Genomic DNA, 13406 nt, shown 5'->3' with positions numbered 1-13406 from the left:
CTTGCCCTCTTCAGTCTGGCTTCTATCTCCATCAACTACAAAAACTACTCTTGACCATGTTGCCTCTATGTGAGCAAATGCAAGGGACAGGTCTTCCTCTGTTCTTTTTTAAATGATAATTCTTTAAGATTTATCATAGAGAGAGAAAGAGATAGACACACAAAGAGAAGGAGAGAGAGAAAGAGAGAGAGAGAGCTCTTCCACCTGCTGGTTCATTCCCCCAGATGGCTACAACAACAGGAACTGGACTAGGGCAAAGCCAGGAACCAGGAGTCCCCTCCAGGTATCCCAAGTGGGTGGCAGGGACCCAAGCACCTGACCCATCCTCCACTGCTTTTCCCAGGCCACCAGCAAAGAGCTGGATCAGAAGTGGAACAGCCAAGACTTGAACCTGCACTCATATGGGATGCTGGTGTTGCAGCCAGTGGCTTTACCCACTATGCCACAATGCCAGCTCCTCCCCTCTGTTCTTCTCTTGATCTGTGAGACACACTGAGGACACTTAACCACTCTTGCTGGCTGTTGGTTTCACTGCCCCATTTTAACCTTGTTTTTTCTCCTATCCCTCCATGGAGTTGGCTGATCCTTCTCGATGCAGCCTCCAGGCGTATAGTGCCTTCTCCTTTCCACGTCCGTACTCTCTCTAGATGGTTTCATCAGCTCTCCTGGTTGAGATGATCCGTGTGCTGATAATGCCTAAAATACATCCTTGTCTTTCTGGTCGCTCCTCTGAGATTCAGACTTTAATAACTGACTAACTACTTGTCATCTCCACTTTGATGTATCACGAAATGAAATGTCCCCTTCTGGCCCTGCAACCAGCAAACTTATCCATCCCTGTCAATGTCATCACATTCTCCCTGCAAGTACTGGAGGTTCTACTCCAAAAGGCACCTTGGATCTATTCATTTGTCTCTACTTCTGCTGCCCCCTACAGGCCAAGATTGGTCTTCTGGGTTCCACCCTTGACCTCTTCCATCCTTTCTTCAGGGAAGAAAGAGTGACCTTAAATGCAAGTCAGCGATAAATATTCTACCTGCTTAACTCTTCAGTGGCTTCCTGTTTTAGGCTGTTCAGGATGGTATAACAAAAATACCTTAGACCAGGTATTTAATAAGCAACAGAAATTTAATAACAGTTCTTGAGTCAGGGAACTCCAAGACGCCAGCAGCTTGGGTGTCTGGTAAGTGGCCATTCCTCATAGACAGCACTTTGTATGCATCCGCACGTGTCAGAAGGGACAAACAAGCTTCCCTGGCCCCCTTTATAAGGGCACTCATCCTCTTCAGAGATGCCACCTCTAGCTTTGGATATTGGGTGTCAACATGGGAAATTGGAGGACACCAACATTCATAGCATAGCACCCCTCCCCATGATTCTTGGAATACACCATCAGCCCCTAACCATGGTCCTTCCTCACCTGGTTTCCCCTCACCCCCTCTGTCCAGCAGCATCCCATTCCACTCTCCCCCAGCCCAAAAGGCTCAGCTCTCAGGCTTGTTCAATCCAACTCCCCGATTCTCTCTCCCAGCTGTGGAAATAGATGAAAACCAACAAAATGCAAGCAAGCAAAGTCCATGTAATGGGGCTTATGATAGCAAGGGAGTCAGCCACCATCACTTATATTTTGGCAGGCGATCCAAGGCAGGCAGAGGAGGAGGAAAGCGTTACAATGGGTAAGGGGAAGGCTTTTGCCTTCATTAGAGGCTGTTGGCGCAGGGAAGCTGTAGGAAGGATCATTAGAAATGAGACATCCCTTGGGGGCTGGCGCTGTGGCATAGTTGGTTGATCCCATATGGGTGCCAGTTCTAGTCTCAGCTGCTCTCCTTCTGATCCAGCTCTCTGCTGTGGCCTGGGAGGGCAATGGAAGATGGCCCAAGTACTTGGGCCCCTGCACTCACATGGGAGACTCAGAAGAAGCTCCTGGCTCCTGGCTTCAGATCAGCACATTTCCAGCTATTGTGGCCATATGGGCAGTGAACCAGCGGATGGAAGACTTTCTCTCTGTCTCTCCCTTTCAAATAAAAATAGAAACTAAAAAAAAAAAAAAAAAAAAAAGGAAAGAAAAGAAAAGAAAAGAAATGAGACATCCCAAGTGATTGGTTAGGGGATCATGTTTGGCTTTCTCTGGTTGGTCCTAAACTGGGAGCAGGAACAAAACTTAAGGAAGCTGTCAGTTACCAATCAAGTTCTGGCTATTTTATGTCAGATGATATAGGGATATTGATTGACTTCCTAAATCATTTGGTAGAGAAAACACCTGGTCTGACGTCCTGCAAGTCTGATCTAGAGATAGCAGGTGGGCTTCCTACACTGGGAACTGTAGGTGATAGATTGATTTTCTGAGAAGTTTGCTGCAGATTATAGCCCAAAGCTCTATTTTTATATAGAGTGTGGTCACTGGCCATTGTCCATTTGTGTATTCAGTTTCTCGTGCCTCAGTTCCTTTACTGATGTTGCTTTCTCTGAGTGAAGATCTTTTCTTTCTTTGCTTGTTGTCATCTTTCAGACTTCAACTTAAATGTCACTTTTTTTAAATTCATTTTCCTTGAAAGTCAGAGTTACACAGAGAGAGAAGGAGAGTCAGAGAGAGAGACAGAGGTCTTCCATCTGATGGTTCACTCCCCAGATGACCGCAAGGGCCAGAGCTGCGCCTTTCTGAAGCCAGGAGCCAGGAGCTTCTCCCGGATCTCCCACACAGATGCAGGAGCCCAAGGACCTGGGCCATCTTCCACTGCTATTCCAGGCCATGACAGAGAGCTGGATTGGAAGAGGAGCAGCCAGGACTCGAACCGGTGCCCATATGGGATGCTGGCGCTTCAGGCCAGGGTGTTAACCTACTGCACCACAGCACTGGTCCCAATGTCACTTTTTTGGGGGGCTGGCACCGTGGTGCACTAGGTTGATCCTCCACCTGCAGAGCTGTCATCCCATATGGGCACTGGTTCTAGTCCTGGTTGCTCCTCTTCCAGTCCAGCTCTCTGCTATGGCCTGGGAGGACAGTGGAGGATGGCCCAGGTTCTTGGGCCCCTGCACCCACATGGGAGACCAGATAGAGGCACCTGGCTCCTCTTTGGATCAGCGCAGCTCCGGCCGTTGCAGCCGTTTAGGGAGTGAACCAACAGAGAGAGGACCTTTCTCTCTGTTTCTCTCTCTGTAACTCTACCTGTCAAATAAATAAATAAAATCTAAAACAAATAAATAAAAATAAATGTCACTTTTTCAGAGAGAGATCTTCCCAGACCACCCTATAAAGAACACCCCTTGTCTTGTCCTCCACCTATCCTTCGTATTGTTGTAATTGAAAGTCTTGACAAAATTTGTAATTATTTCATTTATCTATCTTCCCTGCCATTTTTATCCATCTTCCTGAGAACTGAAGTAGACCAGAATATACCTCTCCAAAATATGCTACTCGGCATAAGAATTATTTGGAACTATAGGATGCTAAGAATCAATAAATTCAGGAAGAGTTCTCTCCCCTCCCATTATTTGCCTAAATCTCCCTTGAGGAAAGTGACCTTCTGTACCAGGGAGAGAAGAGTAACTCTTTATCCTCAAAGACAGGGAGTGGACACCAAGAAAAGTTTGCATAAACAGACCTCACTAAAATTGCCCTTATCTCCCATTCATTAGTCCTTTAATATCTTTCCCAACCACTTCTCCACATGTTATCGCCCCTTGAAGCCCAAACACTCATTCTTTTGTTGAAAGTGCATATTATCCCCCAAGTCTAATCTCTACTTTCAGTTTCATTTCTTTTCTGTGAACTCCCGTGAACATAAGCTCATGTCTATTTTCTCCTGTTAATCCTTCTGTTGGTTTAATTCACAGGCACTTGAGAACACAACCTAAGAGGGTCGTGGCAAAGCTTTTCTTCTCTGACAGAAATAAGATTGTCTTAAAAAGTGGCGTGTGTTGGGGATTCAAAGCAAGTGCGTAAGATAAGATAGATAAGAGAGTCAAGAGACAAATAGATCATAGAGAATCTTGTATGTCATGCTTATGAGTGTCACCCTTATCCTGTGGAAAGCCTTTCTCAAAGTGTGGCCCATGGGTTACTTGCATCAGAATTACCTAACCGGGGCCGGCGCTGTGGCAGGTTAATTCCCTGGCCTGAAGCACCAGCATCCCATATGGGCACCAGTTCTAATCCTTCTAGTCCTAGCTGCTCCTCTTCCTATCCAGCTCTCTGCTCTGGCCTGGGAAAGCAGTAGAAGATGGTCCAAAACCATTGGGCCCCTGCACTCACATGGAAGACCCGGAGGAAGCTCCTGGATCCTGGCTTTGGATCGGTGCAACTTTGGCTGTTGTGGCCAGTTGGGGAGTGAACCATCGGATGGAAGACCTCTCTTTCTCTCTCTCTCTCTCTCTCTCTGCCTCTCCTCTCTCTGTGTAACTCTGACTTTCAAATAAATACATAAATCTTAAAAAAAAATAATTACCTAACCAAGGTTTATTTAGGACGTGGCTTCCTGGGCTTCCTTCCAGATCCATTAAATCTAAATCAGTACACAATGGAGAACCATCAAAGCCACTTAACATGAGATGGTCATATTCAGGATGGACTTTTAATCAACTTCACCCCTAGTTGTAAGTGTTCTGACCAGTGGAAACAGAGAGAAAAATCTCTAAAACACAATTAAATACAAAGAAAAAACACCTGCAGAGGGGAGTTTGGTTTCTTTCTAGCAGAGGTTACTACTTGGCATATTCAGTTGAAATTGTTAGCACAATATTAACTCTGACCTCTGTTCTACTGGTCACCCTCAGATTTTGCCCTGGAGAAGACAATGTTTAGCCATCATCCCTTGGCTTAGCTTCATTCTCCTTTGATTTGGGAGATCTCTCCTCTCCACCTAACTTAGAGAGGAAACTTCCTTGTGAAGCCAAAAGGATTTCACTCTCACATTCTTTCTATCTGCTCTCAGCCTGACACGCCCTTTGTTTAAGACCAAGAACACAGAGTTCTCATTTGTGCCAGAATATGTGATCATATATCTTCTACCCGAAAAGGACAAACTTAGAGGCTGCTGTTGTGGTGCAGTGGCTTGAACTGCTAATTGTGACGCCTGCATCACCTATTACAGGGCCAGTTCAAGTCCTGGCTGCTCTGCCTTGACCGGCTTCCTGCTATTGTACCTAAAAAAGCAGCAGAGGATGGCCCAAGTACTTGGGGCCTTGCCACCCATTTTTTGTGGGAGACCAGTACAGAATTCCTGGCTCCTGTCTATAACCTCGCCCAACTTAACTGTCATGGCAATTTGGGGAGTGAATCAGTGAACTGAAGATCTCTTTCTCTCTCTGCTTTTCAAATGAATCCTTTTCTAAGAAAAAGTACAAATTTATTCATTTCTTTCAATAAAGATTTACTGAATATCAGCCAGGTGATAGGCTTGGTTTAGGCATTGAGAATATAAAGAAAGTTTTATTCTGCTGTTGCCAAAATAAGTTCGGAGTCATTTATGTAGTGGGTTGTTAATTGTCCACTCCCTAAAAAGATCATGAAGAAGGCTCATTGATTAAGCAAAGCAAGGTTATTATCTCTGCTGCAGTCCTGGTAGTATCTCAGAATGAAGAAAAGGGTGAAGTTCGGATCCAGTAATTTGGGGAATCTTGCAAGGCAGGGGACTGGGCAGAGATTGGACAGAGCTCTGGAGTGATGGGTTATGGCAAAGGGAAAGATTTGGAGTTATTTCTGGTGAGTTCATCATTACTGTAAATAAGGACAGAAATACAATATAGACTTGGTTCTCAGTATTATTTTACAGGAGCAGTCATTTGTAGAGTGGTTAAGTCACTTATGGATTGGTTGCTGTCTCAGGATTATTTGAAAGGAAGAGAAAAATATGCTTGGTCCCAATATTCTTTTAGCATAGGAATACAACATGGTCTTCATTTTCAGTCCAATGAAGTAAATTAGAAAAAGCTCCAAACAGTACTATGGGAACAAACCAGACCTATGTTTGGAGGTGTCACCATTATATTGACAGTCCTGTTTTTCACCCCTCCTGTGCCTGCACCTTTGCCATGTCACTTCGTGGTGACCTTCCACTGTGTGGGGAACACAATTCCCCAGCTCTGAGCCCAGCCACAGGACTTCGTTTGCCCACAGGATGTTTGCACTGTGCCATTTTTCTGCTGTTTCCTAACCTCTGCTTGGGGGGTGGGGGGTCCCAAGAGCTGGCCTCATTCTTTCCAGATGTTGAACTAAGAGCTACCGAGACTGTGGGAACCCTCCAAGAGGATAGTCCATGATGTCTTAATGTACAGCTTCCTAGAGCTACTTATGCTGAGGTTATTGGAGTTTCTGAAACCTACACTCTCTGAATAAAACTCTCTCGCATGCAAACTAATGTTAAGCGTTCAAAGAAACCTTGACACTTCTGCTGTTTTCTCTAATGCAAGGCACTGTATTTTGGGGTGGCAGGCCCTGAACCCCATTAGTTGGGATGATAACATCTTACCATATTGGGAAACATGGAAAAAAATTGTTGTCGGAACCAGAATGCCCATCTCAAGTTACAAAATGGTATCAGGCGTGAGAGATCCCTCTACAAAGCCAACACACAGAGACTGCTGGAATCCACATTTAAAATGCATCTGTCCTGTTCCTCAAAACTCACTGACTAAATAATAACTACAGCAGGATTCCTCTTTGGTAGGCTTTTAGGAGTGCATTTTCAAAACCAGAGAGGGAGGCCAGCACCGTGGCTCAATAGGCTAATCCTCCGCCTGCGGCACAGGCACCCCAGGGTCTAATCCCGGTCGGGGCGCTGGATTCTGTCCCGGTTGCTCCTCTTCCAGTCCATCTCCCTGCTGTGGCCCAGCAAGGCAGTGGAGGATGGCCCAAGTGCTTGGGCCCTGCACCCGCATGGGAGACCAGAAGGAAGCACCTGGCTCCTGGCTTCAGATCAGCGTGGTGCGCCGGCTGCAGCGGCCATTGGGGGTGAACCAAAAGAAAAGGAAGACCTTTCTCTCTGTCTCTCTCTCTCTCTCACTGTCCACTCTGCCTGTCCAAAAAAAAAAAAAAAAAAAAAAAAAAAAAAAAAAAACAAAACCAGAGAGGGAGTGTCTTTTAGGAAGAAGAGACTCTGATCTTAAACTTCATCCTAAGCACTTTTCACTATACCCTCTTTGGCCTGATTTGACTTCTCCTATCACTACGATGCCATTATAGGCCAAACTGTCCACTAAAAAATTCTGGGTTAGAGTCTTAACCCCAAGTTCCTCAGAATCTCATTTTAGTTGAAGAAGGGGGCTTTTAAAAAGTTTATCTTTTGGGGGTCGGCGCTGTGGCACACTTAGTTAATTCTCTGCCTGCGGCGCAGGCATCCTGTATGGACGCTGGTTCTAGTCCAGGTTGCTCCTCTTCCAGTCCAGCTCTCTGCTGTGGCCTGGGAATACAGTAGATGGCCCAAGTGCTTGGGTCCCTGCACCCGCATGGGAGATCAGGAAGAAGCTCCTGGCTCCTGGTTTCAGATCAGCACAGCTCTAGCCGTTGCAGCCATTTGGGGAGTGAACCAGTGGATGGAAGACCTTTCTCTCCTCTCTCTCTCTCTCTGTAACTCTACCTGTCAAAAAAATAATAAAATCTTTTAAAAAAAAGTTTATCTTTTCATTTGAAAGGCAGAGTTAGAGAAACAGAAGGGAACACAGAGAGAGAGAGAGAGAGAGAGAGAGAGATTTGATCTGCTGGTTTACTCACCAAATGGCTGCAATAGCCAAGGCTAGACCAGACCAAAGCCAGGAACCAGGAGCTTCTTCCAGGTCTCCCACATTGGCGCAGAGGCCCAAGTACTTGGGCCATTTTCCATTGCTTTCCAAGGCATATTAAGAAGGGAGCCAGATCAGTAGTGGAGCAGCCAGGACTTGAACTGGCACCCATACATAATGCTGGCATCACAAGCAGTAGCTTTACCTGCTACAATAAAGCACTGGCTTGGTAGATAGGGTCTTTATAGAGATAACACAGTTACAAAGAAGTGATGAAAGTGGGTCTAATTCTGTAGGACTCATGTCCCTGTACAAAGGGGAAATATGGAGCCACATGCAAGTGGAGATGAAAACAGATGCAGGTGATGCTTCCACAGGGCAAGCGATGACAGAGGTTGCCAGGTAACCACTGATGTTAGAATGCGGGCATGGCATAGATTCTTCCCCTCTGCCCTCTCGAGAAGACAACTCTGCCTGCATCTTGACTTTGGATTTCCAGTCTACAGAACTGACACAATTAGTTCCAGTTCCTGAAGCTACCCGCTTGGTGGCACTTTCTTATGGCAGCCCTAGGACCTACCAGAGCACTGACACTGGATCTTCAGAGTAGCCTGAAAACAGCATGGCAGCTAGTAGAAACTTGTGAATGAATAAGTAAATCCATGAATGAGGAACCTCAGGCTCTGGTTCACGCAAGTCACAGAACCTTTGTAAATACTCTGTAATGAATATACAATAGTGTTTCCTTTCCTTTGGGAAACAGTCCCTTCCCTTCTGGTTCTGTTCTCAATAAGATGAAATTCATCAGACCCACTGTTCTCCCACAGAGTCAGGGGTGTGACCCAGGCTGGGGGTGAGTTCAGAGCTGAGCATGTGATTCAATCCAAGTCATTCATGTGCCCATCAAAACCTTTGTGTTGGAACTGGCAAGAAGGTAAGTCTTAGCTTTGGAATCTTGTTATTGGAAACATGGGCAGTTAGAACTGATGATGTCTACCTAGCCCAATGTGGGTATGCAGAGCATTCATCTCCAGAATACAGGAAATTGGCCAACACAGAATGGGGAAGGGGAGAGAGAAAGAGAAAGAACGTGAAATGAATTAAGGTCTCCGTTCTTTGTGTTCCAGCAAGATCAATGACCACTTCCTCTTTTTCAAAGCCAATAAACTTTCTGTTCCTGTCTAAGCTACTTTATGGAGCTTAGCAAAAGAATACTGGAGAATTCAATGTTATTGCTTTTGAGAACAGCTGTCAATAAGCTTTGCATGTGTTTAGCTACTCAGTGAATCCTTTCAGAGGAACCTAGGGTACCTGCATTACTAACATTTATTTTCTTCCAATTATTCCCATCTCACACACCATTCGCATGAGATACTGAAATGCTCTGGACAGCACACTTCACTTTAACCTCTTCTACCATTGAACTAACTGTCATGCATTGGGTTTCATACAAACTTGTGATCAGAGCCCGGGGGGGTCCAGAAAGTTTGAAGAAGACCCAACTACTGCTGCTGTTGTCACCCTTCTTAGCCCTTCTTGAAGTGCAGCATCAGCACCTTCTAGATAGACAAGGATCTGGAGATGTCAACACATTGCCTAATGGCTTTGTTTGGCAAATGGCTCAGCAGAAAGGGGCACAGAATTTACCATTCCTTTCGGTCTCTCAAGGTAAGTGCTGTGCTGTTTTTCTGTTCAACAAAGTAGATTCTGTTTTGAATAACTTTTTCTATTGGAATATATGTATGCTTTATTATTTTAATTTTTAAAATTCATTCTTAACTATTTGAGAGACAGATATTTCATCTGCTGGTCCATTTCCCAAATACCCACAACAGTGGGGGCTAGGCCATGCCAAAGTCAGAATCCCAGAACTCCATCTGGGATTACACCAGTGATAGGGGCCCAAGCACATGGATTATCATCATTGCCTCCAAGAGTGCACATTAGTGGAAAGCTGGAATTGGAAGTAGAGATAAGACTCAAACCCAGACTCTCTGATGTGGGATGCAGGCATTCCAAGCAGTGTCTTAACCACTGAACCAAATGACCAAATGCCCATCACCCCACAAAAATCCATACTTTATATATTGGAATACAGGTAGAACATCCCTAATCTGAAAATCCAAAATCTGAAACTTTGTGAGCATCAGTGTGACACCACAAATGGGAAATTGCACACCGTGGAAGTTTGTTTCATACACAAAAAATATTTAAAATACTATATGTAACCTTCTACTTGGGTGCATAAGATGTATATAAAACATAAATTAATTTCATATATATACCTTGCTCCCATCTCCAAGGTATCTCATTATGGATATAAGCAAATACTCCAAAAACTGAAAAAGTCAGAAATCTTAAACACTTTTGGTCTGAAGCATTTCAGATAAGGGGTACTCAACCTGTACATAATTACATGTTGAGATATGCTTTGATATATTAGGAGAAACTAATGCTTAAAAAAAGTGAGACCCTCTAGGGCAGTAGCCCCTGGGTAATTGTCTACTGCATTAATAAATGAATGAGTAGGTATTTGGAGCTAATGCCACTATCTCAACATCTCCTGCCCCACAGTTACTGCTGAGTTGCTCTGACAATGGGGCTGGAACACAGGCATCGGAGTAGGTGGTTAAGGGCCCTACCAGGCTTAATAGTGATGCTCAACTTTGCCCTCAACTAGTTAACTGACCTCAGATGAATCACTCAAGTACTTGAGCTTGAGCTATCAAGTGGGGATCATAGTAATTGCTCCCTCATAAGACTGTAATAAAGATTGAATCCTTGTAAACATTCCCAAATACAGACAACAGTGCCTGGTACCCACAAAGACGAGGAGAGGTCTTGGTCTGCCCCTTGCATTCTACCAAAAGTCACTCGGCACACAGAAGGCATTTGGAGAGGGGCGGAAGGGTCAGAGGGCTGGCAAAACCAACAAGGAATGTTTATCACACACATCTGCATTGTGCAGTGTGGGAAGGGTGAGTTACACATTTTCCACTAAAAAAAAAAAAAAAGAAAAAGAAAAAAGAAAAGAAAAACCCCTGGCACCATCCCGTGTATGCATCCCCTGGGTTTTGTGCAGGAACAGCTAGCAATGACTAATCCGATATCAGAAGTAGCTTGACAGCCAAGCTTAATTTATGAAGTGTTTAGTACATTCCTGACAAAAATCAGCTCCGAGGTATGGACACTCATTCATTCATGCCTTATGGTTCCCAGCTGCAGCACAGAGCCGTAAACGCTCACCGTTGGAAGCCTGGTGGCTGCTAGGAGTGGATTTCCAGGAAGGACTATTTTATTTTTTTCAGAGCAGGTCGTCAAGGAGGGGCCCTGCAGGACCCAGAGGTTTAGAAGAATTGGGGGCACCAGCCAGCCCCAGGATGGGATAGAAGGAGGGATGAGGACTGGGCTTTGCGTGTTGGAAGGGCTAAGCAGCTCCGGGCTCCTCTCTGGAATTCACCTTCTCTCGAATTCTGCTGCTGCCGAAGGGGAAGAGGCAGAGGTGATTCTCTTCTCTGATTTGTAGATAGGGATGCAAAGCTCCAAGATTCAGTGAAGTGAGTTTGCTTGATTAAAAGTGTTAACCCTCCCTCTATCTGTCTCTTCTCTCTCTCTCTCTCTCTCTCTCTGGCTCTCAACCTCTCAAATAAAAAGGGGTCGGCAGAGCATGTGGACCAATAGTTAGAGACCAGTTACGACACCTGCCTCCTGCATTGGTGTGGACTTGACGTCCACCTCCAGCTCCTCAGCCCAGCTTTCTGCCAATGCAGATTCTGAGGGGCAGCAGGTTGGGTGGCTCCGGCAGCTGCGTCTGTGCCACTCAAGTAGGAGGTCTGCGCTGAGTTCCTGGCTCCTGGCCTTGGCTCAGCCCTGTCCCAGCTGTTGAAGGCACTTGAGAAGTAAACCAGCAGATGGCAACTTCTTCTCTGTCTCTCTCCGTCTGTCTGTATCACTCTCTCTGTCTCTCACATAATAACAAAACGAAGAGCCAACCATCTAACAGAAGGCAAAAACTATACGTATATGTTTGGAAGGTACTTTGGGACAGAGCCTTTTGTAGGTGGAGAAAATGTCATTTAGCTGAGTAAGTTGAGTTGGAATGACTGCTGAATGCCTGGGGAATGAGTGAGTATTTGACATTTCTTTGTTTTGTGACTTCGGTGACATTATTTGCTTTCTCTAAGCTTCCATTTCCTGAAAGTAGAGAATAGAGCAACAGGCCCTATTTCACAGGGTTGTTATTCAGTTCTAGAAAAATAACATCTATGGGGTTAGTGCGGTGGCACAGTGGGTTAAAGCCCTAGCCTGCAGCCAGCATCCTATATGGGTGCCAGTTCGAGTACTGGCTGCTCCACTTCTGACCCAGCTCTCTGCTGTGGCCTGGGAAAGCAGTGGAAGAAGGCCCAAGTCCTTGGGCCCCTGCACCCATGTGGGAGACCCGGAAGAAGCTCCTGGCTCCTGCCTTTGGGTCAGCTCAGTTCTGGCCGTTGCAGTCATTTGGGGAGTGAACCAGCAGAATGGAAGACCGATCTCTCTCTATCTCTACTTCTCTCTGTAACTCTGCCTTTCAAATAAATAAAATAATTCTTTAAAAAATAACATATGTGGAAGCCCATTGTCTATTATCAAGCCAAGTCCAAACACAAGATGTGATGATGCATGCAGTGACATAGTCTCATGTCTGTGTGAGGTTCTGAACTGGCAATGACAGAGTTGGATGAACTCAGGGTACTCAAGACTGTGGAGGCACCACTGGTCACCCACAGGCCAACAGCACTCAGGACAATGCCCAGGTCGTGTGCAGTTCACAAAGTTCCCAAAGGCACCAGCATGATGGCACAGCGGGTTAAGCTGCCACCTGTGACAATGGCATCCCATATGAGTGCTGGTTCAAATCCTGGTTGCTCTACTTCCTAGGCGGCTCCCTGCTAATGTGCCTCGGAAAGCAGTGAAAGATGGCCCAAGTTCTTGGGCCCCTATTACAGCCCATGTAGGAGACCTGGATGGAGTTCCAGGCTCCTGGCTTCAGCCTGGCCCAGCTCCAGCCATACAACCATTTGGGGAGTAAACCAGCAGATGGGAGATCTTTCAGTCTCTCCCTCTCTTTCTATAACTCTGCCTTTCAAGTAAATAAATAAATCTTTTTTAAAGTTTATGGAAAAAATAGAATTGAAAGATAATTTATTTTGGTGCAAATGAATTTCGAAATCCATGCATTATTTTTTTTTTTCTTAACAGGTGTTCCTATGAACTTTTTAATGACCCAGTGTAATGGACTCTTGCCTAGCTTCCATGGGATGTGAATGAATTGCTTTAATAAAGAAATCCTATTGGTCTGGTGCGTGCAATCTTGGTTGAGTGGGAGGTTTGAATTCTAAGACAAGACAAATACCTATAGCAGGTGAAGAGCTTGTGGCATTGTATTAAATTTCCCTTTGTTTCTCACCTTGTTTTTCTTTCTGACACTGGAAAGCAATTTCTGTCACGCTCTGACTTTTGGCTGCAGTTGAGTTCAAGACATGATACTTCCCAATACGACACCTTGGTATTTGGGAAAACAGCAGAAACAGGCTGGTCCCACTCACCTTCTTCCACCCTCCTCCACTGAAGTAGACCATCAGTTCTAGGGAGAATTCCCTGAACGTCCCCTACAACAGGTCATAAGAGCCCCTCATTCACAGGTGTCCTCC

At 45.3% G+C, this 13406-nt stretch overlaps 1 long non-coding RNA gene across 1 annotated transcript; it reads left to right on the top strand.

The window, feature by feature from the left end:
- Positions 1-8142: 8142 nt before the first annotated feature.
- Positions 8143-13063, top strand: LOC103351462 (uncharacterized). The gene is made up of 3 exons (XR_519231.4): positions 8143-8426; positions 8544-8650; positions 12955-13063. It is a non-coding gene; the product is annotated as an uncharacterized lncRNA (long non-coding RNA).
- The last annotated feature ends 343 nt before the right edge of the window (positions 13064-13406 follow it).

This window comes from Oryctolagus cuniculus, chromosome 17 (genome assembly GCF_964237555.1).
Source record: "Oryctolagus cuniculus chromosome 17, mOryCun1.1, whole genome shotgun sequence".
NCBI lineage: Eukaryota > Metazoa > Chordata > Mammalia > Lagomorpha > Leporidae > Oryctolagus > Oryctolagus cuniculus.
The sequence above is the reverse complement of the archived record's forward strand: the minus strand, read 5'-3'. Positions and strand labels throughout refer to the sequence as shown.